Here is a 26087-nt window from a genome sequence, read left to right as displayed (position 1 = left end):
AGCCTCAGGGGCCACTCTCCATCTCTGCACCCCTCTCCCAGCACAGAGTTCTTTCTGCATGGTCTAGCAACCACTTGTGTGTCATTCTGACAGTCACACCAAGGATTTCAATTTCAGCATCTGTCCAGTTTGAAGCCTCGGCCCTGGCTTTCAGGATGTGAATGTGATGTGCACACAGGCCAGAATGCACAGAAGAACAGAGGAAGTTGGTTCCTCTGAGTCCCTGGGCTCTTTTTAATCATTTATGTCTTCATTCTTGACTCATTTGTCTCCTGAATGATGATTTGTGTACAGAAAATATACTGATTGATTGTTCGAGCTAAATTTTCATTTGATTTGGAAATCATCTTCAAAGAGAAAACTAAAATATTGAGTTAGCTTACCTAAATAGTAAGTGAAGGACTTATAAGTTCTATTAGCTACAAAAAATTCAGGAAATGAAAGGATAAACCATTTCTTTTAAAAAGAATACACATTTTTCAGACTAATCAACATACAGATATATCTACACGTATATTTTCTAATCCCATTTAATGTGACATGAAGTAGGAATTACTGTCTCCATTTTGCAGGTAACAGGATCAAAGAAGTTTTGTTCATTCAAGACACCCAACAGATAGATACCAGGGACCCACCCTGTTTCTTACACTTACAGTCTGTGTGGTGTGTACATAGCTGTCCCCAACAACCGTGCAAGACAGCTTTTATTATCCCATTTTACAGATGAGAAGGCTGAGGCCCACTGAGGTTATGGGACTTGTCCAAGGTCACACAGCTGCTGTGAGGCAGAGCAGGGCTAGAATGGAGGACTTGGCAAATAATATAAAACTACAGTCTCCTTGCCTCTCTCCCTTCCCAGACATTCATTTTAGAAGTTGCCGGGTGGGCTCTTAGTTCTGAGTCGGTCAGAGCTGAGCTCCTTCTTTCTAAATAAACAGCCCTAGAAAGAGGAAGGCAGTTTGGTGTTCTAACAAATGCGGGAACTTGGGACGTGGTGTTGGCGGCTGGAGTGTCAGTGACTATTAGCACATATAATTACCTACCAGCTGGCCGAGGTTTCCTGGTGGGAGGCAGCCTGGATACCAGCCGGGACAGAGAGACCAGAGTCAAGGATTCCCAGGTCTGATACTGGCACTGCCATTGATTTGCAGAGTGACCTTGATCAAAAGCTGCCAGAGCTCTGCTTTTGTCTTTATGCAGCTAAGGGAAAGTCTCACCATGGTGATCAGGTTTATTCAAAAAGGAATTCCATTCCATGAGGCTGCGTTTCCAAGCTCACAGTGGTGTCCCATTTATTCTTCCTTAATTAAAGTATCAGATAATACAAACCTGTGAATTCTCCCCGCCACCAACTACCCCCCCCGCCCCTTTTTTCTTGTTCTTTGGAAGGTGAAGGAGTGGGGAGGGCAGTGTAAGGGAAGAAAAGAGCAATTAATACATTTGACAGGGTTTCTTATGTTTTCTTAATTACTGGTTTTGAAACACTTCGGAAATATACAGAGTAAATACTGTCATTTTCCTCATGTAAGAGGCCATTTTTCTGTTCTGGAGTGAAGGCCGTGTTAAACTAAAGGTAGTCAGGGGTGTTCTTAAGTCCTCTCTTAGCTGATAAATGGTACCTATCAACAGGATTTGGGGGCTGTTTGAACCACGAGTTTATTTCAGAAAATGGTTACTCATTTTGTGAGTGTTTCTGCAATGTAAACCAGATTTTGAGCTGTTCCAGAATGGGAAAGTTTAGGGGTGGTAAGCTGCAAAGAGTATTAGAATGGGACTCAGGAAACCTGAGTCATTACATTCTTGCCTTTGCTCTATTTATTGAGCACCTACTAAGTGCCAATCCCCACACAGATGCTCTCATCTAGGTCTGCTGCTTTCCAGCAGGTGACCTTGGACAAGTCCCCTCCCCCATCTCGCAGGACTTGGTTCATCCTCTGTGAAAATGGTAGTAACAGCTGCCTTGTGAGCTGGGGAAACTTGGCGGGGGTCAGGGATGAATTTAACGAATTGCACCACTCTATGACCTGCTACTTTCAACCCTTCCCAGGTCCCCTGGGCACCTTTTGAGGCTGACAGGTTTTGTTATTTGTCTGGTGTGGGCCAAATTGGATTATAAGGTGAAGGCTGGGCCTTAACAGCACTTTTCCTAAAATACAACTCTATAGACAGCTGGAAGTTCAGGTTCATTTACCAAAGATGAATGGGGTGCTGAGGCCTGCCCAGCCCACACAGGACAACCTCTGTGGCCCTTTGAGAAGAAGATCATCCAGATAAGGGGAATTCCAACCGTTGGTGTCAAAAGTTACCATCCATTCCCCCCTGAGATCTGTATGGTACCTGATCTTTTTCTGGGGTCAGGAGACATGGAGTCCCCAGGACTTAAATGTCACTAGGGTGATACGGATGGTAAACAATAGCGAACCAATGAGCAAGATTATTTCATAGAACCTGAGTGCCACAAAGAAAGCAAAACAGGGTGAGGGGGTAGAGAGGAGGTGAGGAGGGAGGGACACATCCATCAGGTGTGCGGACAGCTCCTCAGGACCTTGCAGGGGCAGGAACAGGGTCATGCTCCTGCTTTAAAGAAAGGCTTGGTATCTTATGGGGCAAGGAGCTTATGGCTTTCCATAAGCCATCTAGAACTGCATCCGCACCAGCCATTTCCCCCAGTCATGTCCACACGTTGACCCCTGAATTCAGACCTGGGACCTCCCCCATCTTTCCCTCCACAGGTCACCTGCAGAGGCTGAGCACCTGGGCCCAGCCCGTGGCTCTATGAGGCCTTGGAAAACTCCACAGCCTCTCACAGAATCAGAAACTTCTCTCTCCTCTCTCCTTGAATGCCCTGTCCTTAGCTGGCCCTGAACAAATCCTGCAACTCCCCACATACTCTCCGGCTGGGCTGCCAACCCCTTCTTCACCTCCAGCAGACATCACACTCCACGCCACGGCCCCGTGGTGACCCATTTTGAGCCACTGCCTCCCCAGAACTGATGTCAATGCATTAGCGCCTCCCAGAAAACAGAAAAACTGCCCTCTCCCTGATCCCTGGGGAGTTGCTTTGGGGCTCAGCTGTCCTCGCTTAACAGAGTCAGGGACAGGCCTTGGAGCCTGCTCGAGGAGCCAGGCTAGTACCTTGCACTCAGCAAACATGTATGGAGCACCTGCTGTGTGCTGGCCTGCTCTGTGCTTGGCTGGGTGGAAGGTGGGCAGAGAGGCCCACACATAATTACAGAAGAATGTGGTGACTGCTCTAGGGAGGTCAGTAGAGATCCAGGTTTGAGGGAGCAAGAAATGACCTCCCTGCTGAGGTGCCATTTGATTGAAATCCTGAAGAATAAAGAAATGTATCAGGTGGAGAAGGTGAAAACGGGGAAGAAGGAGAGAAGGCATTAGAGAAATAAGTCCACACAGAGGGAACCACATAGCAAAGGCCTCAAGGTGGGAAACTGTTGGAAGAAACACGAGGAATTCAGACAGAGAGAGCACAGGGCTCAACAAACAGGGAGCACCCACTGTGGGATGGGCCCTGCACCAGGCATTGGTTACAGAGCTGAAGGGCCACACTCACCATGGAAGGTCTTTGATGCTATGCAAAAGAACTGTGGCAGTATCTGCAGGGGGTAGGAGCTGTCGCAGATTTGTAAACAAGGAAATGACAACAGATCTATATTTTAGAAAGATGAGCTGTTGGCATTGTGGACAGTGGGCTGAGGCGGGCAGAGGCAGGGGAGCCTGGAGTCAGTGATCCACGTGAGAGGCTGACAGCCGGAGGAAGGCAGGAGCAGTGAGGATGGAGAAACAGGGAAGGATGCAACAGAAACAGAGAAGACAGAAGCAGCAGGACTTGGTGATGAATGTCAAGAAGAGGGAGTGATAAATATTCTAAGTGGCCCTGGTGGCAGGGGGAGCAGGAATGGGGGAGTGAGTGTTTAATGGATTCAGAGTTTCAGATGGAGATGGATGGTTGCAAAACAATGTGAATATACTTAATGCACAGATCTGTACACTTAAAGATGGTTAAAGTGATAAATTTGATGTTATGTCTGTTTTATCACAATTAACAAAATGGTCCTGGAGTGTTCTCAAATAAAAAATAATCTATACACAGCAGGGTACACAGTGTCAGCACTGGCCTTGTGTGAAATACACACACGTGTATTTGCTGTATATGCTTAGGCTGCCTCTGGAAGGATGGGTAAGAAACGGATAACCAGAGATGTCTCCAAAGAGGGGAATTGGGAAGCTGGGAGTATCAGTTTCCTAGGGCTGCAGTTACAAAGTACCACATACTGGCTGGCTTAAAACAACAGACATTTATTGTCTCACCTTTCTAGAGGCTAAAAATCCAAAACCAAGGTGCTGCAGGGCCATACTCCTTCAAAAGCCTCCCTCTAAAGTCAAGGATCCTTCCTTGACTTTTTCAGCCTCTGGTGGCTGCAGGCATTCCTTGGCTCGTGGCAGCATCACTCCAATCTCTGCTTCCATCTTCACATGGCCCTCTTCCCTCTGTGTCTGTGTCCAAATTTCCATCTTGTTGTAAGGACAGTATTCATAATAGATTAAGGCCCACTGTAATAGCCTCATCTTAACTTGATTATATCTGCAAAGACCCTGTTTCCAAATAAGGTCATACTCACATGGAAAAGGAGTCAGGACTTAACGTATCTTTTTGGGGAACACAGGTCAACCCGTAACACTGAGAGGCAGTGGTAGGAGGGAAACAGACTTGGAATGTTGGGTTTTGTGGCATGTGCCTGTGTTGCCTAGTAGGCCCCTCACCAAATGTTTACATTAAAAGTTGACTGAAGTTTCTGGCATGGGAGAGTGTGTCGCTAGGGATGGTTTTAACAAATGCGGCACAGGACAATGTGGGAGAAGTACTAATGGGTTCCATTTTTCATGTGTGTGGTGTTTGTTTGTTTGTTTGAGACGGACTCTTGTTCTGTCACCCAACCTGGAGTGCAGTGGCATGATCTCAGCTAACCTCAACTTCCACCTCCCGGGTTCAAGTGATTCTCCAGCCTCAGCCTTCTGAGTGGCTGGGATTACAGGCATGTGCCACCATGCCCGGCTAATTTTTGTATTTTTAGTAGAGAGAGGATTTTGCCATGTTAGCCAGGCTGGTCTGGAACTCCTGACCTCAGGTGATCCACACGCCTCGGCCTCCCAAAGTGCTGGGATTACAGGCGTGAGCCACCCCACCCAGCCGGGTTCCATTTTTTAAATGTTGGTTGTCCATCCAAGTGAGAGAGTCCTTATCAGGCCTCTTTATTGGAGCAAGTTTACCAGGGAATTAAGTCCACACTCCAGCATCTGATCAGAAAGAAAGCAGAGCACTGTGGTTAGAACCACAGGACTTGGAGCCTGACTGCCTGGGTTCAAATCCTGGCTGCACTACTTACTCTGTGTGACCTTAGGCAAGTTACTCACCTCTCTGAGCCTCAATTTCTGTATCTGTAAAATACGGACAATAATTATACCCACCTCATAAGGTTGTGAGAGGATTAGATTAAATAATGTATACAAACCATTTAGCACAATACTTGTGTCATAGTAAATGCACATGAAATATTAGCTTATTTTCTCCCCTCTCGACCAAGAAGGTCAGTTCTTTCTGGTTGTCAAAAACAATAGCCTCATTGCCCTCTGAAAAGAAGGGGAAATAAATACCTTGAAGAGATGTGGCAGTATACCATTTGGGATATGGTTGGTAACTCTCACTGAGGTCTGGTGTGTCTTGGACATTCTGCCACTGCTGGAAGAAAATCAGCTGGGACTGTCTGGCTTGTGAGTCACTGTCCCCACCTGTGACTCCAGGGTTCCTCTGTGTGACTCAGGTTTTCTGTTGCCTCTGAAATATGAGATTTGGAAAGCCATCACTGGCTGGCATCCAAAACCATAATCAAAGCAGTTGAACATCCATCATTTGTATCTAGCATTTGTAATCAGAGAGGGGCTCACTAATGGGAAAAGATAGCAGAAGGGAAGGAGGATCTGTGCAGATGGGAAACATGGTCCCTGGTTGGCTGGGCCTTGTCCCAAGTGAGTAGAATGAGCAGAGACTAGGAGAGACACAAGGGGGCATGGACTATTACAGAAGAAAGGTTCACAGCCTGGACTTGTATTCACAGCTGGCCTCCTCCTCTCTTTAGGGCTGGGGCAGAAATAAGTTGCCTTGATTGTGGAGCCTGGCACATAGTTGGGGCCCAATCAATAATTGTTGAATGAATGAAGGATGCAGAGCTGATAGGAAGTGTGTTCATGGTACTATAAGTGAGCAGACAGAGACTTTTCCTGGACTAATTTTTTTTTTCTTTTTGAGATGGAGTCTCACTCTATCACCCAGGCTGAAGAACAGTGGCGTGATCTCGGCTCACTGCAACCTCCACCTCCTGGGTTCAAGTGATTCTCCTGCCTCAGCCTCCCAAGTAGCTGGGATTACAGGCGCCCACCACCATGCCTGGCTAATTTTTGTTTTTTTTTTTTTTTTTTTTTTTTTAGTAGAGACAGGGTTTCGCCATGTTGGCCAGGCTGGTCTGGAACTCCTGACCTCAAGTGATCCGCCTGCCTCAGCCTCACAAAGTGCTGGAATTATAGGCATGAGCCACTGCGCCCAGCCTCCTTTATTAATTTAGATGCAAAAAGGCTTCTACATAAACACACTAATAGACAGGTGAGAACTCAGGTGTAGAACTCAGAAGAGAGGCCTTAACTAAGGAAGCCTTTGGGGGCACTTGGCAAACAGGTGAATGTTGAAGCTGTGGGTGTGGAGGACGTTGCCCCTGGAAGCAACTGATGAAGAGGAGTCACTGAGACAAGGAAGAGTGGTGCAGTCATAGAAGAGCCCAGAGAGAATAAGGTAGCAGGGACTAGGGAAACTAAGATGGAAAGAGGTCACCAGAATCCAAGGTTGCAACATCAGCAGAGAAAGGAGGCCACTGGGCTGGCAGTGAGGAATTCATTAGTGCCCTTTACAATAGCAGTTCCAACAGGCTGGTGTGGGTGGAAACCAGACTGCAGGCAGCAGACAGTTTGCCAACACTTGGAATTAGTTCTGAGCTTCCAAAGTGTTAAAAGCAAAACAGAAACACATTTGGTACTTATAGCAACACAGGGAACTACATCTTAAATGGCATTTGAGGCTTGCTTCCAAAGTAAGCCTTCAGATTCCGGCTGGTAGTATTGAGGGTATGTAGTTAGCCATGTGGGATTTGGCTTCTTGGGAAACAGGGATTTATTGATTATATATTTATTTATTTTTGGCCTACTCTTGAGTCCATTAAATTTCTAACTAAGATGCTTATTTCCTCAGGCCAGCAAAGCTCCCAAACTCTAGTTTAAAATATTAATTACATGAGGACATTATCTTTCCTTAGCAATTAGTCAGGCCAGCAGTACTTACTACAAAGTCACGTGCTTAGTACAAAGTGCTTAGCACAAAGCCAGGACAAAAGTATTTTTGGTAACAAGGAACCAGTCCCATACTTTAAAAAGCTTGTAGGCATCACAACGTTCAGTGCATACATGCCATTTCATTAAATCACCCTACAAAAGGTTAAGAACCACCAGATTGAATGATCTCCAAAGTCCTTTCTAGCTCTGAAAATTATTCAGTTTTGTGGTCAGATGTTAGATATGCAAAATGGCATGGAAATAGTCTGTTCTCACATTGCTATAAAGAACTATTAATACCTGAAACTGGGTAATTTATGAAGAAAAGAGGTTTAATTGACTCAGTGTTCCACAGTCTGTACAGGAAGCATGGCTGGGGAAGCCTCCGGAAACTTACAATCATGGTGGAAGGGGAAGTAGGCCAGTCTTACATGGCTGAAGCAGGAGGAAAAGGGCAAACAGGGAGGAGCTACACACTTTTAAACAACCAGATCTTATGAGAACTCACTCACTATCATGAGAACAGCAAGGGGGAATTCCACCCCCATATCCAATCACCTCTCACCAGGCCCCTCCTCCAACACAGGGAATTAAAATTTGGGCAGGGACACATATCCAGACCACCTCATGCAGGGACACTGTTACCTGTAGAAGAAACTGAGGCATGTCACGGGCAAAGGAAATAAGAATAACTGCAGCTCATGCCCTCTCTTATATCTCCACAAGATGGCAGGAACAATCAAGAGCCTGCATGGGCCAGACCCAGTTCTGGGCATTTCTCATGCCCACCTCCATTCAGTTTCCTTCAGCCCTACAAGGGGCTTCCTTTTCTTCTCCATACCTGAGGAACTTGGAACTCCAAGGGGTTAAGAAACCTGCCCATGGTTATATGGATAATGTGACCCATATGGAATTTGAGTCAGGTCTGTCTTATTCCAAAGGCTACATTCTCTCTACTAGAAAGGCAGCCCTAATCAAAGAATAAATGGGAAATGTGAAAGTCACTTTTGCACCAGGCCTTTGGGTTCATCTTGAAAGGCTCAGCCTCCAGCCTCAGTTCCTCTTAGGAAGTCAGATGCACTACATCAATCTAGCGTCATCAGCATTTCCAATGCCAGAACTCCCTGTGAAGCCTTAGCATTGAAATACTCTATCAAAGAGCCAAGAAATATGTGAAAAGTCCCCAACCTCACTAGTAATCCTGGAAATGCAATTCAAGATCACACTCAGGTATGCATTTCATAGCAGTTAGATTGGCCAAAGTAAATAAATAAATAAAATCTGACAATAACAAATTCAAGCAAAGATGTAGAATAGTGAAAACTCTTAAACACCACTGGAGGAGACTCTGGATCTACTTTAAAGTAAACTTGAAAAGATACAATTCTACTCTAGGTCTATACCCTAGAGAAAGGCTTCCCATATAGAAATAAGGAGACATGTACATGCATACTCATAAATGCATTTTGTAATAGCAAAAGAGAGGAAAAAACAAGCTGCCTAGAGAGAATGGATAAATAAATTATATTGTGTTGTGTTCATTCGATGGAAAACCAAGTAACGATGAAAATACATGAACTAGATCAGCCTGTTATTACATGGCCAACTCTCAAATGTTATACAAAAAAAAGCAAGTTGAAGAAGGATTTATGCAGTATGCTAACACTTCTATAAAGTTCACCAACATGCAAAACATCCTGTATATTTTTAGGAATTTATATATGTAGTAAAAAGAATAAAGCATGCATAGGAATGACAAATGTCAAATTCAGGAGAGAGGGTACTCAGAAAGGTAGACAAGATGATGGAGTCAAGAGGCGGGTGCAGGGGCCTTTGTGCTTGTAAGGCTTTATTATTTCAATTGTGTTGGATGGTCGGCATGTAGGTGGTCATTATATTACTCTATATTTTATGTGTGCTGAAAATAATTCATTAACAATAAAAGTTATTTACCTAGCCAGTATTTGCAATAACACATTGAGAAAGCAAGTTCTGGGATATGAATATGCATTATAAAGAAGGGTTAAGTGATTCAATAAATTTGAGGAACACTAGCTTAAAATTAAATAAGCTTTAAAAAATTTATCAGTGCTTTAACATCCTATGTTTCCTGTAACTCTCAAAAAGAAGGTTATTCTGTGTAAATATTTTACTATAGAGCAGGGGTGAGCAAACTATAGCTGCTTGCTACCTATTTTTGTAAGTAAAGTTGTGTGGGAAAACAGCCCCTCCCACTCGTTTAGTATTCTGCAGCTGCTTTCCCACTACAGTGGCAGAGTTGAGTAGTTATGATAGAGAACATGTGGTCCTCAAAGCCTAACATACTATCTGGCCCTTTGCAGAAACAAATTGTGGACCCATCATAGAGCATCTTGTGGGACTGGTGTTACTAGGAGTGCATTTGGGGATTGGAAAACTAGAAATTTGCCCTAACACTTCAGGAATTTGGTTTGTTTATTGGTGAAAACTGTTATGAAGAAGGCCATCAGTTCTTTCTAGAATTCCTTGGAGGGTGGATGGCATGTGTGCTTTCATCTTGAATCTCCAGCACCGAGCCCACTAGCTAGCATATACTTAGCACTTCCCTGAAGTACTTCACTGAATTGATCTAAACTTGAAAACCGTTTGTGGAATGGATTAATTAGGATGTAGATTCATTAGTTATAATGGACATTCAAAATACCTGTGGCTTGGATAAGATAGGAGTTTTAAAATCTCCATCATATAACAGTCCAGACATAAGCAACCCTGGGCAACTCCACAAGGTTGGGGACCTAGCCACTTTCCCTCTTGTTGCTCTGCCATCCCTTGGGTGATACCTTCCTCTGCATGGCCCCATCCAGCAGGACTACATCTATCCAGTGGGAAAAGAGAAAATAGAAGGGCAGGGCATGCCCCTAGAGATTGCACATGTCACTTCCCCTCACTTTCTATTGGCCAGCACTTGGTCATATGCCCATATATAGCGGCAAGAGACTCTGGGAAATGTAGTCTTTATTTGAGCAGCCATGTGTCCAGCTAAAAATCCAAGACCTGCAGCAATACATAAAAAAGGTAAGGTCTGAAAGACAGCAAACAGTCTCTGCCAAAGAAGATGCATTAAGGGCTTGCATCCTTAATTAGAGGTGACTCCTTCTCTGGAGGTGGCCCTCATTTTTGACTCTTTGAACATAAGCCATGATGCTGAAGCAAGATAATGCTGCCTCATCATTTTCAAAATCACATGACAACACATTCAGACATGTGCACCATAGTTTCATTCCGCTGGGCGTTTGCAGCCCTTGCTTTTGAAATAAATATTTTAAAACATATTCAGACAGACCCAGAATTTCTATCTTTTGGTATCTCTCCTAAGTCAGAAAGAATTGGTAGGGAGGAGGACTTGGAATCTAACTTGCTTTACCTTGTCTAAGGCAGGTTTAATGAGCTGGTTATTTTCTGTACTTTAGTAGCAGCATTAAACAGCAAGTGGGCATGATTTTTGGACAAAGATTCCTCCTAGGAACTTTTGCAAGCATTACATGTTCCATTTGCTGAGATAATATAATTTTTTTCTTTCTTTCTTAGAAAGGTGCTCAGAGATCTTGGTGTACTTACCTCAGCACAAAGCACTCTCAATTTGTTCATCTTTTTGTTACCCAAAAGAAAAGGGGAAAAAATCATCAACCAGGAGACTGGAAGCCTATGAAAGGGAGTTTGACTACAGCATTCTTGGGAAAGTGTGCTTGAGGAGGGGGGCCAGTATCCGAGTCAGACATGTCGTCCTCTGATTTGCCATTTCACGACTCATTTCTGAAGGCACCATTTTATTGTCACATTTACAAAATCCTGTAATGGGAACTGCTTGATATATAAAAGATGATGCCAAAAAATTGTATTACTCTACACCAGGGTCTTTCAACCTCAGCACTACGACATTTGGGGCTGGATAATTCTTTGTTGCTGGGGGCTGTTGTTGGTGGGGGGCACTCTGTGTATTGCGGGATGTTTAAGAGCACCCTCGACTCTACCTACTAGATACCAGCAGCACCTCTTGTGTAACAGCCAAAAACGTCTCCAAATGTCCCCTGGGTGACAAAAATCGACCCTGGTTGAGGATCACTAACCTATGCAAACCTAAATGTGTTCATGGAGAGACTTGCTGAATGACTTTGGAAAAAAGATGGATTTTTTTCCTAAATATGACTGTGACTCAGACAAATTAGTCAGCCCTTCTGGCGCTCCCAGTTTCCTGATCGTAAGAAGGTGAGGAGTTGGGCTGTGCAATCTCTTTCAGCACTGACATTCTGGAACACTGCAAGTCAGAAGCTGGTATATGGGATCTGTTTCTAGAATATGATTTGAAGGAAAGCAAGCCACAGGGGAGCAGATTTGACCTGAGGAGCACCCCATGCATACAGGCAAGAAAGCAGTAGGGAAATGTGTATTCAGAGTGGGAAGCAGGCCTTGTTGGCTGCAATGGGAGGGAAAAGAAATGCTTGAGAGGTGAGGAACTTCTCAGAGGAGGAATGGCAAGACAACCTTAAACTTGAAGCCTATGATTGGGAATATATATTTCTTTGGCACCTCACCCAGTACCTGGCATCTAGCAGTTAGTTGCCCAGATAGCAGCATTGGAAGAGAATCTAAGCGAATGTGAAAGGCCTTTGATAGCACAGAGGGGCAGTGGAGTTGAGCGGGAAGAATAGGCTCCAGCAATAGCCTGCCTGGTTTCAAATCTCAGTTCTACCACTGACTAGCTGTGTGACCTTGGGAAAGTTTCTTAGCCTCTCTGTGCTGTCATTTTCTCTTCTGAAAAATTAAGATGAATTTTGTGGGATTCAAGTAAGGATTAGATAAGATCATATATGTGAATGTGTATATATGTATGCATGTATATTTATACATATATATGCATTCACATATTATTTCACATATTTATATTCACATATAGATAGGTAATATATATATAAGCATATGTGTATATATACATATATTCACTTATATATTTATAAATATTGTATGTGTATATATAATTAGAATAGTTCCTGGCACATAATAAATGCTATGTGTTTGCTGTAAGTATTATTTGAGAATCATAAAATATTAGGTATGGAAGCACTCAAGAATGCCTAGCACACTGTTTGACATTTAACAGGTGACAAGAATGAATTAATGAAGATTTCTTAAAATATTAGTTCCTTAATATTCATCTGTAATACTAGAACATATCACATTGCACCCTATTCCAGTCAAGGATCCAATTGCAAATGCCACCAGGGCCAGGCAGGAAACACATGGGTGGATCCAGTTGAATGTGGGGCAACGGGGGGAACTGAGCCAGTGTGTGTCCCACATAAAAGTTTTCAAATTTGGCCTGGCGCAGTGGCTCATGCCTATAATCCCAGCACTTTGGGAGTTCCAGGCGGGTGGATCACTTGAGGTCAGGAGTTCAAGACCAGCCTGGCCAACATGGTGAAACCCCGTTTCTTCTAAAAATACAACAATTAGCCAGGCATGGTGGTAGACGACTGTAATCCCAGCTGTAATCAGGAGGCTGAGGCAGAAGAATGACTTGAACTTGGCAGGTGGAGGATTCAGTGAGCTGAGATCGCACCACTGCACTCTAGCCTAGGTGACAGAGCAAGACTCCATCTCAAACAACAACAACAACAACAACAAAATAGTCTTCAAACACCGTATTGGCACACAGCACGAGTCTTAGGATTGCACTGGCCACAAGCCCTAGAATTTTCCCCTCTGCATCCAGGCCAAGAGCCTCTCCCTCCTTCCCTCCCTACTCTCCTTACCCCTCCACCTTCCTTCCCCCTTCCTTAAGTTCTCTTCCACTCACACCTCCCTGCCTCACAATAAGAACAGAATGTGGCTTTCCTTGTGGCTCTTTGAGAATCGCTGGGTTGCTTTTAAATAAAAGCATAAAACACCAAATCTTGCTCTTGTCCCACCTCAGGCTGACTTTATTCAGGTGTCCAGTAAACTTAGAAACTAGAGCTGGACACAGCAGACACCTGCAACCCTGGTGCATCCCTTAGAGTCCTACTGGACAGCCTGAAGTGTAACCACAGACAAACTCAACGGCACATTGTTGTGCTTTTTTAATGCCCTGTGGGCCATAAATGAATCACCAGACTCTCATAAATGAAACCCCTACTGTCCTAGATATTCTGAGTCTGCAGACTCCAACATTCTTATCTTGAGCTCCAGAAATCAGGAAATTGGAGAAAGCAGCCAGATCTGGCCCTGTAAATTCCAGGAAAGACATGTTTCCATTCTGACCTATTAAGGCAGCAGCCATAATGAGCATTGTCTTAGTCCATTTTCTGTTGCTATAACAGAATACCACAGAATGGGCATTTACAAAGAAAAGAGCTTTATTTGGCTCACAGTTAGAGTCTGGAAAGTCCAAGAGTGTGGCACCAGCATCTGGTGAGAGTCATCCCATGGCAGAAGGGCAAGTGAGCATGCACGATACAGAGAGAATGGCAGCTGACCTCACCTCTGCAATAACTAGCCCACTCCCATGATAATAGCACTAACCCATTCTTGAGGGCAGAGCTCTCATCACCCAATCACCTTCCAAAGGTCCCGCCTCAAAACACTACCACAATAGCAATTACATTTCAATTAGTTTTGGTGGGGACATTCAAACCGTAGCAGGCAGGTATTTTCTGAGTTCATGTATTAGATAGATGGCCAGCTTCCATAACAGAGTGATTCCAGAGTACAGTGGCTTGACTGAGATGATATTTCTCTGTCATGTAATATATCGGCCATTGCAGGTTGGTGGGGTGACTTCTCCACAAGATCTTTAGAGGACCCAAGTTCCTTTCATCTTGTTACTTTGCAGTTCCTTGAAAGCAGGAGTCAGCAAACTATGGCCCCTGGGTCAGCCTTCTGTTTAAATAGTTTTATTGGAACACAGCCACACCTATTTGTTTACTGTTTTCAAGCTCTAACAGCAGAATTGACTAAATACAACAGAGACCATATGGCCTACAAGCCTAAATTATTGACTGTGTTGCCTTTTAAGAAGAAGTCGGCCCTGGAGCATTAGGCTCACCTGCATAGTCAAAGCTAGGACATTGGCAAGTCTGCTTATCAGCTGGGGAAAGGGACAAAGGGAAAGTCAGAGCTAGGAGCTTCCTTTTAATCAAATGACATTGTGTCATGCTGGTAAATGTTTAACAATCATCTGTCCCCGGAGGGTGGTGAGAGCTGTGATTTGCAGTGTTTGCCAGTTTCCATGGTGTAAATACCCCCAGTATGGCTGATTTCAAGTTAGCAATGAGATGTTACTGAACACAGGATGGGGAAGATGCACACAGTTGGCTTTCACAAGCCAGCAAGATCTGGCTTCAGCTCACCACTGGACACAAATGTTACCCATGCCACTTCTACTCACATTTTGTTGGTGAGAACTTAATCACATGGCTGTAGCCAGCCACGGAGTCTGGAAAATGTATTCCCTAACTAAGTGACCCTGCACCCAGCCAAAACTCAGTGACACAGTTGATTCTATATTACTATGAAGAAGAAGTGGAGAACAATGGTGGGGATGGTTAAAACTCATTGCCACACATCTCTTTCCCAGGTGATCTTCTTGGCCACAGGAATAAATGTTTGCATGAAATAAGACCAAAAACAGAGAAGCTAATATGCTGGGATAGAGTAAAGGAGAAAAGCTATTACACAGTAAAGAATGGTTCATGAGTACCAGAAGGCATGTAATAAACTCAGGGAATGTCCATGCTGGGAGGTACCCAAGAGCTTGACTAGCCTAACATCCCCATTTTACAGACAAGGAAACTAAAGTTGTTAGAAGAAATATGATTTGTCCAAAGTCACACAGCTAATGGGTGATACAGTCATGATATAACCACATTCATCTGGGCCCTTATGGTGTCTCTGCTCCTGCATTACCCATTGCTTTCAGAACTGTTCTCAAGGGCTTGGGTGTTCCTCCTTCCTGGCTAAGTCTGGACACAGCCTCAGAATCCCCCTTGACACCATCCTCCAGTCAACCACAGCAGTGAATCAGAGTTGATGCACAAGTTGAACCCTGTCTGCCATCCTTGGTTTAGGTGTTGTTTCAAGGCCACCATGAGATTCCCCAGAGATCCTGAACAGGTGTTGGAGTGTTGACTGCCTGGAGTGTTTCTTCTGCATTTCAGATGGCTGCCTAGGTCCAGGTCATCTAGATATTTCTAGTCTATATGAGTATTACACATCCCACTTTTCTCGGTGCCTGTCAAACAGTGCCCCAGCCTAACAAAAACAGATTCGTGTGTATGATCTCACTTCATCCTCACCAAAATCTTAACACATATGGACTGTTCTCCCCATTTAATAGATGAGAAAGTGGAAGCATAGCCACAGATGGCATAGTTTGCTGAAGGTAACACAGCAAGGACATGTGCTGTGTCCGCATGCATTTCAACTCCAGCAGTTCCCTGCCGCCCTTCAGTGATGTCCTGAGTATCCAGACAAGTGTAATCAGCATTATTGTACACTGGATACCATACATCTCTGTTATGCCCACAGAGGAATATGAAAGACTGGCGACTTGGTCCTTAATTACTATTTTGAGTTAGTGTTGTACTCTCATTTCTCCCCCCAGGTACCTTCATTTTCACTTATGTCGTTACCTGTGTAGCAAACAGCTCACTTAACTTCCTTTTCCACGAAAGCCTTGTGAGGCTGGAGCCGCGTCTGACTCATTTGCTGCTGCATCACCTAATCCAGTGCCTGGCCGGTACTGGAGCCCAATAAATATGCATTTGTGAATTATTATGTGCCAATTAAAAATAATTTTAAAAGCCAAAAAAAAGTCTGTATGAATGAATGAGTGATGGTATTTCCCTGAGACTCTGAGGTTCTCCAGAGCAGAAATCACATCCTATTGGCCTCTGTGGATCCCCAGTGTGTGGCACACAGTAGGTATTCAGTAATGTTGAATTTTGTGGAACGGGCTGGGATGGAGTATGGGCATTCACCCACACACACAGGTCTTACTTGAGCCTGGACTTTGGAATGAGACAGATCTGGGTTGAAACTGAAGTCTAAGAAGCTGAGTGACTTTAGGGCCAGATATGTAACTCCTCTGAGTCTCTGTTTCCTCATCTGTAAAAGGGGGACATGAAAGCTTACCTTTTGGGGTTCCTGAGGGTTTAAGCAAGATGCAGGTGTGGGCTGAGGAGTCAGGAGGCCTGGGTTGAGTGCCAGCTCCATCAGCTACAAGCTCTGCGACCTTGAGCAACCGATATGCAACCACGATGCCGCAATTTTTCTTCTGTAAGACGAGCAGAGCAGTCCACAGTTTATGAGGTCATTTTGAAGATTTAAGTGAGCTATTATATGTGAAATACTTAACAAATGAAAAGCTGTCTATAAATGCCAGTCACCATTATGATATTAACTAGAGTGTGTTAGGAAAGCTGTTCGTAAATGTTTACTGTGCCTTTCGTTATTGTTACTATCTTTGCTCTCTTTCAAGATGACTAATCTGACTGCTGGATGGAGCCATAGTATAACCCAGACCACAATTCCCAGGGGCCCAAGCAGCAGAACGGGGCTGCATCCTCTCATATGTATCCCCACAACAGCCAAACACCTCAGCCTACACCGTCCAGTGGTGGGCTTCAGGAATCTTCCATGTGAGCAAGGAAAAGTGACTTTTCCTCTCACGCAGCTCCCCAGGCAGATGGCTGCTACCTTGGAGAGGAGCCTTGAAGTTGCTCTGTCACAGATTGCCAACTGCTGGTGAGACCCAGATGAATGAGAACAGAAACACATGGACAGGGAAGTGAGAAGCCACCGGAGACACGGCAGAGCTCTCATGAGGCCCTGCACGTGACAGGCCACAAGGAGGGCTGGGCTCAGAGGGTCCAGGCCCTAGAACAATTGGAAAAGGCCTTGGCAGCAAGGAAAGACCTGCCCTGGGATTGGAGGACTGTGTGGCTGAAGAATGGTGGTGGGGAGTGTCCAGATGGCCTGATTAAATCCCTGGAGAGAGGACCTGCAATTATAAAATCATAGCAATGAATTACCCATTCCATGTATTAGGCAATTATTATCATCACACACCATGCTAAGTGGTCCAAAAGTATTATCTCTTTTAAACCTCATTGCAGATGTAGACAGTGAGGACTGTTACCGTCATCCCTGTTTTGCAGAGGGGGAGACTGAGGCTTAGAGAGTTTTTTTCACCTGCCCAAGATCCCTGAGCAAGTAAGTACTAGGATGTGAATTTTGGTCTTAGGCACCAGCCTCTCCTGCCTCTGTGAGGGCAAAGCTTTGGATTCAGACACTCAGACCTTTGCCTCAGTTTCCTTGCTGATAGAATATGAATAATGATGATGATCTCCTCCCAAGACAGGATCGATTGAAGTGGTGAAAATTGGCTTTTTAGCACAGTTTAGCACACTGTATGAAACACAATAAGCATGTAATAAAGGGTGGTGTTTGTATGAGTGATCATGGTTATTGGGGCTGCTTGGAGCCTTTTGCGGTACAGGATCCCAGAGTCATAGTATGAGGAATCCCTTTGGAAGCCTGTGCTTCCAAGCCACAGCAGCCCAGTGTTGGGCAGCACCTCACTAAGAACTGGGCCATGCAGAGTGATCAGCAGGATGGACTATGGAGCCAGACTGCTGGGTTCAAATCCTGACTCCTACTCAGCTGTGTGACGATGAGCAGGTTGATTAACCCCTCTGTGCCCATTTTCCTTATCTGTGAAATAAATTTAAAATAATAGTGCCTTCATCATAGGGTTATTATGAGGATTAAACAAGTTTGTATTTATAAAACGTTTATACTATGCCTGGCAAATAGTAAGTGCTGTGTAAGTATTTGTTAAAGCATGTTAAGTAAGATTAGTGTTCCCATTTTACATATGAGAAAACAAAATGAAATTAAAGCCGTGCCAGGTTGCCTGGTGAGTGAGGGTACAGCCAAGGGATGAACCGGGGCAGCCTGGCCTCCGAGCCCAGATCCTTGGGGGTGGGCTTAACGGAGTTACACTTGAGTAAAACTCTCAGGGAACCTGGGAGCAGCCGGTTACCTTCTAGCGACAGTGAGGCCAGGATTGGTCCTTGGAATCGGAGAGAAAAAGGAGGGCCACAAGCCTGGTAGGGTAGGCCCACAGCACCCTAAGGGGCTCTGAACTATTCCAGAAACTGCGTTCATCTAGCACTGACTCCCTCCCCACCCTCTGCTATCACTTACAAAACCATGCGGGACAGGGTTGGCAGCCTTCCCGGGGGCCAGGGTTTCCCCACTGGGTAAGGTCTACTGTGATTCTGGTGGTGTTTGTTAGACATGGTATCTAATTGGAGACCTTAAAACACACTTGGACTGTAGTTTCTGTGTCTCTGTATTTGCTTCTTCCAAATACAGTATATTCTTTCCAAAGTCTGCACTTTGCTTTGTAATTTATTTAATGATTATCATAGGAGATCTCTCACACTTCATGAGAGCTGTGTGCTGAGCGCGGTACTCTGCTAAGCACTATACACAAATTATCTTATTTAATTCATATCCAAAATCCTGTAAAGAAGGTATGACTAAGTTCACTGTATAGGTGAGAAAACTGAGCAACAAAGTGGTTATGTAATTGGCCCTGAGATCACACAACTGCCAAGTAGCAGATTTGGGATTTGAGATACCAGAGTTTATGCTCATAATTGTTATACTAGCTTTAAAACATAATAAATGCATAAAGATGTCCAGGACCTCACCAGCTTGCATTTGTCACTCAGAAAGCATCCAGAGATCAGCAGAATGCATTAACTCCCCGCCTCGGTGCCGCCTCCTTCCCAAGAGAGAGAAAGCAACGCCATCACTTGCTGTCTTCAGGCCTGCAAGCCTCCTGGAAAACATCTTTCTAAAGTTATGTCCCTGAAGTGGTGGAAGATATTGAGCCTATCTCTCGGGGCTGGGGCACTTGAAAATCAGAGAAATTGACCACCTCGGTAGTTGCCCTCTCACTTAAATTGATCAGGTTTTATACTGCATCATTGAAAGCCTCTTGAAGGGAAAACCATAAAGCTAGTTGCCTTCTAGTGATGCCCCAGGTGACCAGCTGAATAGATTTCTGCATAAATAAGTCAGGCACTCAGGAGGGCACACTTATTTGTCCAGGCCACAGAGGGACATGTTGGTTTACAGTGGTGGAGATCCTTCAGGAACTTTCTGGAAAGACTATATGGGGCTCTCAGCCACATTTACAGATATTCTACAGGAACTTTTTTTTTTTTGCAGAGTTAAACATTTCCAACAAATCAGGTTGAACAGAAAGTCACAGTTGTCATAGATTTTTATGGAAAGTGTTTCTTACCTGCTCTAGTTCACTTGCCTGATTTACCTGGTAAAATTCAGTAACCAGAACCATTATTTATTATTTATTTTGGATGACCAAGGGATTATTGATAAACAGATGCCTTCTGGGACCTGCTTTCAAGAATGAAGACCACACAATGTCAAAGGACACTCTCTTCAGTAAAAGGTTTTGGGGAACCTGGATATCCACATGCAGAAGAATGAAATTGGACCCTTATGTCATCCATATACACAAATCAGCTCAAAATGTAAGACCTGAAACTGTAAAACCACTAGAAAACACAGGTGGAAATTTCCATAACATTGGCCTAGGCAATTATTTTTTTGGTGATGACTCCAAAAGCATAGGCAACAAAAGCAAAAATAGACAAATGGGATTGCATCAAATTAAAGAGCTTCTGCACAGCAAAGGAAATAATCAACAGGGTGAAGAGACAACTTATGGAATGGGAGAAAATACTTGCAAATCATACATCTGATATGGGGTTAATATCCAAAATATATCAGGAACTCAAACAACTCAATAGCAAGGAAATTACCCAATTAAAAGCAAGAGTGAGGGCCGGGTGTGGTTGCTCAGGTCTGTAATCCCAGCGCTTTGGGAGGCTGAGGCAAGCAGATCATGAGGTCAGGAGATTGAGACCATCCTGGCTAACACAGTGAAACCCCATCTCTACTAAAAATACAAAAAATTAGCCAGGTGTGGTGGCAGGCACCTGTAGTCCCAGCTACTCGGGAGGCTGAGACAGGAGAATGGCATGAACCAGGAAGGCGGAGCTTGCAGTGAGCCAAGATCACGCCACTGCACTCCATCCTGGGTGACAGAGTGAGACTCTGTCTCAAAAAAAAAAATGAGTGAAGGCCGGGCACAGTGACTCATGCCTGTAATCCTAGCACTTTGGGAGGCCAGGGCAGGCAGATCACTTGAGCTCGAGTTCGAGATCAGCCTGGCCAACATAGAGAAACTCTGTCTCTACTAAAAATATAAAAATGAGCTGGGCATGCTGGTATATGCCTGTAATCCCAGCTACTCAGGTGGCTGAGGCATGAGAGTCGCTTGAACCCAGGAGGCAGAGGCTGCAGTGAGCTGAGATTGCACTACTGCACTCCAGCCTGGACAACAGAGAGAAAAAAAATAATGAGCGAAGGTCCTAAACATGTCATTTCTCAAAAGAAGACATACAAATGGCCAACAGGTATATGAAAAAATGCTCAATATCGCTAATCATCAAGGAGTGCAAACTAAAACTTCAATGAGATATTGCTTCACACCAGTTAGAATGACTGTTACCCAAAAGATGAAATATAAAAGTGTTGGCAAGGGTGTCAAGGAAAGGAACCCTTGTACACTGTTGGTGGGAATGTCAATTATTACAGTCATTATGAAAAATGGTGTGGAAGTTCCTCAAAAAATTAAAAATAGAACTACTATAAGATCCAGGAATCCCATCACTGGCTGTATATCCAAAGGAAATGAAATCAGTATATCAGAGAGATATCCGCACTGCTATGTTTATTGCAGCACTGTTCACAATTGCCAAAATATGGAATCAACCTGCCTATCAACAGATGAATGGATAAAGAAAATGTGGTATATATGCACAGTGGAATTACTATTCAGTCTTAAAAAAAAAAGAAGGAAATCCTGTCATTTGTGACAAAGTCGCTAAACCTGGAGGACGTTATGTTAAGTGAAATAAGCCAGGCACAAAAGGACAAACACCACATGATCTCACCATAAATAAATAAGTATGTGAAGTAAGTAATGCATTTGGTAATTAGCCTGATTTGGCCATACCACAGTGTACTCATGTGGTGCATCATAAATACATACCGTGCTTAATGGTTAATTAAAACGTAATTGAATTTTTTTTAAGAATGAATGGTAGATCATGCATGTCTTACCTATCCATTGGTGCGGTGTGTGTCAGGCACTGATGAGTATACAATAGACAACAAGGTAGATGTGGTCCTGCCCCATGGAGACTGGCATGCTATTGGAAAAAACAAATATTTTTTAAGTAAATAAAATAGTCACAAACTGTGAAAAATGCTAACAAGGAGACAAACAAAATTGGCCTGGAGAGCCCTGGCTTGGATGGACGTATCAGAGATGTCCTGCAGAGAGCCAGGGGAAGGACCTTCCAGGGAGAGGGAACCGCAGGAGCTGAGTCCTCTAGGCAGGAAGGTCACTGCCTGTTGAAGGGTCAGAAGAAAGAGGAGAGTCGCTGTTGCAGAGTGAAGGAGGGAGAGAAGCCGGGAAGGGGGTGGGGCCCAGAGCCTGAAGAGCTCAGCAGGCCCTGCCTGGAGAGCTGGACTTTATCCTTGGTACACTGGAAGGCAGTGGAAGGTTTTAAGCAGGGGTGTAGCATGGTTCTACTGATGTTTTAAGCTCACTCTGACCTTGTGTAAGAGACTGGTTTGGATGGGGAGAATGAAAGCAGGAAGACCAGCTAGGAGGCTGTGGCAGTAACTGGATACCTCAGAGATAGATGCTGTTCTTTGAGACCCAGGTGGGGCAGCAGAGGTGGAGAGAAGTGGATGGATTTGGGATTTCATTAGCAAAACCAACAGCTAATGGAATGGATATGGGCATGAGAAAAGGTTCTGGCCTTAGTACCTGGGTGGACAGTGGTGCTGTTTGCTGAGATGGGATGGCTGAGGGACAAGTTTGGAGGAAGGGGATAGGTGCGTTAATGAAAAGTTCCATTTGGGACCTGCTAAATTTAAGGGTCTGAGAGCCATCCAGAGCTGAGTGCAAGGAGGCAGCTATATGTGTGGAGTCATAGGCATGGTGGAGGGAGAGGGCTGGGTCTCACTGAAGAGGGCAGGATGAGGGGTCAGGTCAAAATCTGGCCCACCACTTACCAGCTCTGTGACTTTGACAGTTTTCTTAAAGTTTCCTCATCTGTGGAGTGGGGCTTCCAGCAGCTCCTACCTACATCAGGATTTGTTGTGATGGTTTGAGTTCGTACACAGAAAGAGCTTACATTTCAATAGTGAGAATTCAGTAAATGTCAGCTTCCTGTAATAACAATTATCATCATCTTAGCTGCGGTAATTTTCTTGCCATTTGTCTCTTTCTAATTAAAATCAAGTACCTTGATAGCTGGTAAACACTTCTCCTGATGTTCTTGGAATTATTCATTTACGAGTCTGTAAGCTCTGAGAACACAGGGTCTGTGTCTCCCACCTTTGTAGCCCCGTAGTGTGGGGTCCAGCACACTGTAGGTGCCCAGTAATGTTTATCCAGTCATATGGAATGAAGAATGTATATTTTTCATGCAAAAATGCATATTTGATTGAATCCATCAAGCATGAAGGATATCAGAAGGAACTTAGACAAAAAAGAAGAAACTCCAGTGGATGTCTTTCTGTGATAATGATTTACAGCATCTTTGCTCCCAAGAAGGGAGCTCTTGCTTTCAGAAAGGCGCCTCTTCCAGAATTGGATAGTGGTCTGTGAGAAGAAAGGTTTTCTCTATAGTGAGTCAAATCTGATACCTCCCTGGGATTGGCACACACACAACCCCAGTTGAGGGTCCAGAATTTTCAGTACGGCACACCCAGGCCTGTGCGCACCTCTCCTGGAAGCCTCTGTGATGTGTGCTCTGGGACCATGCTCTCTTACTCTGGCCTGCCTCCGTCTGTCATGTTCATTTTGCCTGAAGCTCCTTCCTTACCCGTTTTTCAGGGATCGTTGGTCCCTTGGATGAAGCCCACAGTCGCAGCAAGGGTCCTCCCTCCTGCCGTGGAGATAGAGGCTGTGTTTACATTCTGGAAGGATCCATGGTTTCTCCTTGTGTTCTTTCTGGGCCCCTAGTCTCTGCCCTCTCCCAGATAAAAGTCAAGACACCCAGTTATATTTCAGTTTCAGATAAACCATGGATAATGTTTTTAGTATAAGTGTGTCCCATGAAATATTTCTCAAGTATTTTTATTTGCTAAATCTGGTAACCCTAGCTGTAGGAGAGCCACGTTCAAGGCCCCCATGAGCTGGGCCAAGAAGTTCTATGGCTGAGCCACGTTCTGTGCCCTAGAAGCTCAGGTCTCAGATGCTGATGCCATAGACTGAAGCCAGGCCCCGGTTCTCCAGCCAGTCCTCCGCCACTGCCAGGGTAACCCTCTGTCGTCCCTGGATAGCCTTTCAACAGCGTTTGGGTGTTCTTGACTTTCCCACCTGCCATGAAAAGGCCTTAATCCTGGAGTCCAGATTCTGATCAACTCTGGGCCCCTAAGTACCTTTCATTGTCCCTCCCAGGACTTTCCTACAAATAGGCTCTTGGAGGCCTGGCCTGACGCTTAGGTCCTGAGACAAGTGTGCAGATCAGACCCCCCATCTCAACACCAGGCTTCTGGCTCCGGTCCTTGGAGTCCATCTGCATCCCAGCAGGTCCCCCTGGTGGCCAGAAGCAAACACTTCATGTCTAGCATCTAGAGCCAAAGCATCTGCTACCCCTGGGTTCCCATTCCGGAATAGTTTTCAGACCAAGGCTCCTCCGCAGAGATGAGTGATGTGTCAGGAACCCAGGGACAGTCCAGAGCCACACACATCACATTCTCTTATTGGGGCTCTTGTGGTCATTCACTCCTCAGGTGCTCAGGAGTCTTAGCGCCATAAACCTGGGACAATGGCCCCCTCTCATTCCTCACAAACTTCGCCCTTACTTCCACCACGAAGTGGGTTCATTTGAGGCAGAAACAGAACCAGGAATCTCAAACACCAGCCTCCTCCCCTTAGTTCCCACCCCCTGAGTCAGCAAGCAGGGGGAGTGTGAGGGGGTCTAGGACAGCTCTGACTCCAGCTGACACACCTGCTTCTGGGTAGGGGCAGTGCATATCTGAGAAGCGGGCAGGCACACATGGAGAAGACAGAGTCCATGCCCTCTGCTCCATCCCAGAAGCCACTATCTCAACTCAGCCCCTCATCACTTCACACTTTGGCAGTGGCTTCTGTCCACTCAGCTGGTTCAGTTGGCTCTAGCATGTCTCCTGGCCTCTAGAGTTGGCTCAGGCCCACCCTCCATCCTCTCCTAGGGTTGGCCATCCAACCATATCACTTCCCTCATGGCTTTTAAGGATAAAGTCTGAAGCCTTAAGGACTACGTCACATGTCTTCTGTGGTCTAGGCCCTGCTTACCTCAGCTTCTGCCTAGAAGTTTATGCCCCAGAAACACTGAAACCTCCATGGTTACCCTCACACAGCCTGCACGTCTCGACACCATACTTTTGCTCATACTGGCCCTGCTCACAGCTTTTCTGCTCTCTCTTCTCCTATCTCCTGAGTTAAGACACAAGCCAGGTGCAGTTGCTCATGCTTGTAATTCCAGCACTTTGAAAGGCCAAGGCAAGAGAATTGCTTGAGGCCAGGAGTTCGAGAGCAGCCTGGGCATCATAACAAGACCCTGTCTTTACAAAAAAAAAATTTTGATGAGGTGGGTGTGGTGGTGCATCCCCATAGTCTCAGCTACCGGGGTAACTAAGACAGGAAGATCACTTCCTGAGGTCTGAGGCTGCAGTGAGCTATGATCGCACCACTGCATTCTAGCCTGGGCGACAGAGCAAGACCCTGCCTCAAAAATAATAAAATAAAATAAAATAAAATAAAGACACAGATAGCCCAATGGTTATCTCCCTCAGGAAGCCTTGCTGGATCCCCTAGTCTCTGCCTGGCTGCTTCCTTGCACTCCCACAGCACATGTGTTCTGTAACAGTGTGTGCCTCTTACCCCTCAATTCTTACATTTGCCACATTGAATTATAACAACCCATTCCTGTGTCCTCTCCTTTTCCAGGCAGTGGGGCCCCAAGGGCAGGGATCGTGACATGTTTACTTTTGTGTTTTCAGCACCTAGAACAGAGCTTAGCACAAACAGGTATTCAATAAATGCTTAGTGATTTAATAATTAATTGATTGATCAGTTCATTGTGATAAGGAAATAACATCCTTTATAAGCAGAATTTGTAGCACCTTCTTGATTCCATTGATTCTCCTCCCCACCCTTCCCTAACCTCTTTCTCGATGCCCAGGGCTGGCTGGATGACAACTTCCCATGCACCTTGCCACTTATATTGCCGTTTGATCTTGCCAGTTCTCTGTCTTGCGACTGTTTTGAATGCACAGAATCCACCCAGTATGTGTTCATTCAGCTCCCATTAACCTCCGTGTCCTTTGCCCTCTCGGGCCCTGGGATGGAGAGGCTCACCAGACAAGGCCCTTGATCTCAGAAGTCCCCAGCCTAGAGCAGGCAGTCAGACACATAAACAGGCAAATAGTTAGGTCCTGTGATTGCAGGACAGGGGGACGGTAGGTGAACAGGCCAGCTCTCCACACAGACCACCTGGGTTCAAATCCTA

General features: G+C 45.0%; 1 protein-coding gene across 2 annotated transcripts in view; it reads left to right on the top strand.

The window, feature by feature from the left end:
* The window catches only part of BTBD11 (BTB domain containing 11), a 340401-nt gene that overhangs the window by 264827 nt on the left and 49487 nt on the right, over positions 1-26087 (top strand). The window lies entirely within an intron of this gene.

The sequence above is a fragment of the Trachypithecus francoisi genome, unplaced genomic scaffold (genome assembly GCF_009764315.1).
Source record: "Trachypithecus francoisi isolate TF-2019V2 unplaced genomic scaffold, Tfra_2.0 Lachesis_group11, whole genome shotgun sequence".
Taxonomy (NCBI): domain Eukaryota; kingdom Metazoa; phylum Chordata; class Mammalia; order Primates; family Cercopithecidae; genus Trachypithecus; species Trachypithecus francoisi.
The sequence above is the reverse complement of the archived record's forward strand: the minus strand, read 5'-3'. Positions and strand labels throughout refer to the sequence as shown.